The following is a 6,142-nucleotide window of genomic DNA, read 5'->3' on the forward strand; positions in this document are numbered from 1 at the left end:
TTTTGTTTTACATAGATCCACACCAATAATATTTAGTGTGACTGACAAGTGTCTGCTTTTAGGTATTATGTATCAGGAATCGAATTCCCTGTTTCTAACATAAACGCTGCAGCTTCAAGTTTTTAATTATTCACACATATATCACATGAAGTGATGAGAGCCATGTAATACWTTGCAGAGCCATGTCCTTCACCTCTGACTGCCTGAATTGCACTTTCTCACTAGTTTGTTTCCACCAGAACCAATCACTTAACAGTCAGATATTTAGTGTCTTCTTACATGTGTAATTATTAAAAAAACCCAAATCACACTTTTTAAGAAAAACGTTTTCCATTGACTTCCACTACCTTGAGGTTCTGGTACAATTCTAGAATCTGTGTTGTGTTTGTGCTCTAATCTATTGCTGTAAAGGAAATGAATGCCACTTCTTACATGAAGACAGCAATCAGTAGACTATGAGACATATTTTTTTTTTTGATTCCTTTAAAATTCTGAAAGACTCGTGGTGTTCCTTCAAAGAAAAAAATACCAAGTTTAAAAGGATCTGCTGAGCTCTGCAGCTCCATGCTTCTCCTCGCTGAGTTGGCTGTTTTGGGTCCCGTTTTGAGTTTCTAGCCCTCCTTTTAAAGAGTTTTGGCACCTAAATCAGGTTCCATGATGGACACCAGTCACCTAAATTTTTTTGGGACTCTAACTCTGTCATTGGATATAGCCCCAAATCATTAAATTGAAGCTATTAAGTCGTGTTTAGAGGTTACTAGTATTTATTAGATAAAGTTTTATTRTGCTTTCCATGTCTATATAGTTAGACTCAATAAACCTAAGGACACAGTTTTACATTCTTTAGTGCACAGGGTGCATTTTGCTACTTTTTGTCTGATAAAACCTCTCACTGATGAGTCCTGTCCACACACCCTACACTGCAGGGAGCACGTTGGCCTCATTAGGGCTCAGTTTGGTGCTCAGTGCACCCCGACTGCTGGAAGCACACTGGTGCTAAAATGCAAAGGTGAAGGATGGGTCTTGTTTGCCACAGGCAAAATCACACCCCAGCACAGCCCAGCAGTTGATGTCTGTCCTGGTTTTGGTCCTGGTCCTGCTCTTTTAGCTTCTGATGCATTTATGGGCAGCAGTCACAGTCCCTCTCTGCCGCAATTTCTGCTGACTGAATAGTTCTTATGTTTGCAGTTTCTCACTGCTGTACTTTCACTCCTTTATAATGTCAGTGAAAATAACACATTTGGACAGAAATTGAATGTTTCCTTGTTTGTATAAATTCCCTGTGTTCCCCGAAGGGCTGAAATTTATTTAGACATAAGAAATTAGAAAGATCTCAACCACAATGTGGAAGATGTGTGAAAAAGTAGACAGAAGACTAAGTTCTAAATCTACTACTTCATGATTTTCAGAGGCAGAAATTCCCCCATAAGTGCATTAGATACTTGTTTCAGAAAGAAGGTAGCTCTAGGCCCAGACCAGCCATATTTCAAGCTCATGTGCTTCTGCTTTAAGCCCTGCAATGGAAAGCTGTATCCTTGGCCAGTCTTGTGTGATGACCTGTGGCAGCTGACTGGCTGTAGTTGGATATCTGCCAAATGACGGCTGTAAGACACACATCACTGTGTGGTTGCATTTATACCAAATAAAAACATTACTTTCCTCATTATCTTATTATTTCTGGGATAAATTAGTTCTGAAAGAGAATCATAAAATCATAAAATGGTTAGGSTTGGGAGGAACCTTAAAGATAATTTAATTCCAACCCTACTGCCATGGRCAGGGGCACCTTCTACTAGACCAGGTTACTCAAAGTCCCATCCCACCTGGCCTTGGAGACTTCCAGGGATRGGGCATCCACAACTTCTCTGGGCAACTTCTTTCAGTGTGTCACACCCCCAGACTGAAAAATTTCCTCCTAATATCTMAACAAAACCTACCCTTTTAAAGTTTAAATCCATATCCCCTTATCACTACATGCTTTTGSAGAAAGATCTCTGGCCTTCTTGTGGTTTTCSTTTAGGTWCTGAAAGGCTGCTAAAAGGTCTCCCYGTACCTTTCTATTCTCGCTTCAGTTACAATGAGTATAGACAGTAAAAATCCTTMATTTGGGCTGATTTTATTAATTTTGAGCCAGATAGGTTAATGTGGTCAYGAAAGTGTGATCAATCATTTCTGACAGGAGTCTGTGGGACTGGGAGCCATTGTGGGGTGGAATTGGATACAGTAGCTTCTCTGATTAGCTGTGTTTCCGTGGGAATTTTGTCACCTGCTTCCCTTTCTTTTCTTTCTCAGTGCCATTTTTTCTCCCATCTCACTCATCTCTGTCAGCTGAGACTATATTCCTCTATTAATTAAATGTTTTCACCAGATTAAGTCTCCTCATACTCCATTCTTAAGATTTTCTCCTCCTTGCAGAAAACTGCTACTCTGCCTATTTTAAACCTATTCCCCAAATGCTCATTTCCTTCCTATTTGTGGCATTAATGCTATTTGGTGTATCCTCGACATCAGGCTGAATCACCAMCACCACTGACCACAAACAAGCAGGTATTGCCACTCACCAGCAATGCTGGTCAGAGCCMGGCCCCTGTAACCACAGCTAAATTGCTCAAAGTCCCCAGGGGGAATGAYAGGTCATTATGATTATTTTGAAATGGTTTTAAATATTTCCATGAAGCTGTACTGCTATTTAGCTGTGTGTTTGCAGACTCTCCAGTCCAACACTGCTCCAATCACAGCTCTGCTGCTTCCAGACATTGAATTCTCTGTGTCCCTAGAGCTTTGCCATCTGCAGAGACACTGGCACCTTTTGATCAGGGCTTCCATGTASACAGCTCTTAACAGCTACGCAAAAAAAACATTAATTAAAAGCCAGGTATTAGATAATTCTGGAAGATTTTAGTAACTGAGAGGAAGAATGTACCACTTGAATATACAAAATAAAAAGAGTTGGCAAATGAAGGCTAAACTAATTTCAGAAAACATCGAGTCAAAGGCACGGGCCATTAGCAAAGCCAATGMACACCCTGTCATAACTTGTTTTCACCTCTGTCTTAGTTTTGTTTTCCCTTTAGGAAAAAATTGCCTTCAGGACCCAGTGTGCTTAAAATTTTCCACAATTCAGTAGTCTAGAATTTCAAATCTTGGCTTGTATTTTCATAAGTTTGGAATTAATTTTCTAGAGGTGGTAACACAAAACAGTCATGAGATGTTTGGTAATGAAATAAAAATTAATTTGAAATAGGTAAGGGTTATATTTTTCCCAAATTATTAATTTTTTACTACAGTTATGAAGTAATATACTTTCCTTATATTTAAAGGCAACATCTTCCATGATACTTTAAATTTACATGAGGAATCAACCTCTAATATTTAGCAAATGCAAGTACAATACTTCTAGGAATTTCACTAATAGAAGGATATCAATTTGATATAAAATTCATTTTTCCTTTTACCAAATAAASGTGTCAAATTATTCAACCAACCTAAAAAAATTAATCAAGACCCTGATTTATCATGGTCAAACTAACGTTACAAGAATAGCCATGAACATAAGGCTTTCATAAACTTTTTCAGGTTTGTATTTAAATATCCTTTCAGATTTCAATAAAGCRTCTGAAATTTAAGGACAGAGGGTAGGTTTTTGAGAGCCATTTCTGAATGCTTGGTTTATAGCCTCTGACCAGAGATGTGGACACCAAAATGCTGACTGTTGCACAGCCTAGCATCTGCAGCTAGGCTCTTACAAAAAAATCCTGGTCRTAGTGCTGAGGATTTGCAATACTTGGACTTTATGCCTAAAACATGGCKGTGAGCAGGAACTCTTAATTTAGTAACAAAGAAACACTAATGAGTGATCTGTTTTACATAGCAGTGCTCCCTATCCCTGAATTTTATGACTTTTGCACAGAACCATGAAATGTTCTCATGTGAGYAATTGACAGCAAGGAAGTTTCTCCTGCAGGTCAGCACCCATAAATTTTCTTTTGGAAGTGCAACCAGGATCATGGCTTTTCTTTCTAATAACAGAGTAGAGGATGTAGGGAGCAATTTAGCCATTAGTCCTGTCATTAAACTGCAGGAAGCTCAGTCCCCTTGCATATCTGAGCTCACTGGAGGTCAATAAATGGAGACCCCATTTCCCCAGGGTGACAGGTCAGATAATGGTAAATGGTCTCTGTTGCCTGCTGGGAAAGGGAGCACCCATTCTCCAGGCAGCTGGAGAAGGAATGGTGGTGTCCAGTCCCTTCATCACAAGCTGCTTCTCTATTTTACCCCATGGATGTTTAATCCAGAAAAATCCTTCATGGAACTCAACAATCATGATCTTTTGTGCCCTTTTGCAAGCTGAGTGCTGTAAYCAGGTTTAGGGTCATATTCTTTATCTTCCTCCTTCACTAGAAGATATTTAATACTTTTATAGGAAATGGAAAACCTTTGGTGGGMGGGCTTTAAGTGTGTTCTTCTCTAACTGCATAGCTTAAAAGTTAGGACAACATCTAGAAAAGAGGATATGTAAGAGCTGAGTATCCTCAGGTTTTCAGTGATAAGCTGAAATTCATTATGTATAGATAAATTAATTTTTTTACCCTCAAAAGGAGATGTGGGTGTATACTATACTTCTACTCTGCTCACATTAAAAAAAAMGGCTAAGGATATCTGTGGAATTGCTTTCAAAATATGCTCCTGTATYTTTCAGGTTTGTGTAGAGGATGTCTTAATTTCTGGATTTAGAGCTTAGGTGGGACTTTGACCTTGATATCTTTGGCTGAGAGACCTTAGGAGGTTGTATGCACATAGAGACAAAGAATTGAAGGTGCTTGGGGAATTTTAATGGTAAATTACTTGATTTAAGTACAACAAATAWCTAGGACTTATGACAACTTCAGTATTAGACACAGAATTTAGGATTTCATGACAGCCCTGCTTTAACCSCTTATTTCAATCCCAGTCACAGGTGACTGAGATCTCAAACAGTATATGAGGTTTTTTTCTGCAGTATGCACATCTTTGTTAGGGCCAGAACATTTCAGCCATAACAAATTTGTGTTAAAATAGATAATTTTAGCTCTTTTAAGTGAATGGTGAAATTTGAACTCAAACTGGCCTTCCACAATGGTGCCCATAGCACACAGCTGGACTCCATTTCTGAGGGGAAAGGAGGACAGGCTCACAGGTCAGGAGGAACAAGTACACACAGAGAAAAAAAAAGAGAAAATATAATAGAAAAAAAAAAGGAAAAAAAGAAAGGTCAACAAATCAACTGTGAGATTTTGAAAGGGAATGGTGGTCAGAGATAAAGCTGGGCTACACATCTGTGATTATTCATGGGTGGACACATGAGGCTGTTTTTGGTTTTTTAGTGARTAAAATGAACAAACAGACATGTAAATCAGGCACTGAGCCTAGGTTCTTATGCTCTTCTCAGCCAGAATTACAATCTTGAGCATAAYATTKCAATACCTGTTTGTTTTGCAGCTGKTTTTTGTTTGACTCTGTGAAGCRATCAAAAGACAGATGCAAGACTGTTTGCAGAAGATCCTACATACTTGGACTACACTCACAGAAGAATAAACAAGGAGATATCAACAAAGCCAGATATGAAAAGGAGCTTAGTCAGGACAGGTCACAGTTTTTGTGCTGTAATCATTGCTTCTGGCTCCATCACTTCTATTTGAAGAGAACAGTTGCTCATGCCAGCATATTTGGTCTATACAAAAATCCTAAGAGAATGATTCATTCARCCATGTTGCCAGCTGCAGTGTTTTTATTAGGGAGACTTGCAATATTTGATGGTTTTCTTAAAACATCATATATTGCAGTAATGTGGTTGAGTGAAAATCACTGTGTTTGCTTTTAAAAGATTTGAAGATTCCAAGGCCTCACAGTGACCAAGAAAAAATTGGATAGAAGGAAAGAAGGCAAGAAAGAAGGAAAGAAGGAAAGAAAGAAGGAAAGAAGGAAAAAAGTGAGAGAAAGAAGGAAAGAAAACAGAGAGAGAAAAGAAAGAAAAAGAGGGAAAGAAAAAGAAAGGGAGAAAGAGAGAGAGAAAGAAAGAAAGAAAGAAAGAAAGAAAGAAAGAAAGAAAGAAAGAAAGAAAGAAAGAAAGAAAGAAAGAAAGAGAAAGAAAGAAAGAAAGAAA

Source organism: Malurus melanocephalus, unplaced genomic scaffold (assembly GCF_030028575.1).
Source record: "Malurus melanocephalus ecotype Western Australia unplaced genomic scaffold, MMel_1.1 scaffold_142, whole genome shotgun sequence".
Classification (NCBI taxonomy): Eukaryota; Metazoa; Chordata; class Aves; order Passeriformes; family Maluridae; genus Malurus; species Malurus melanocephalus.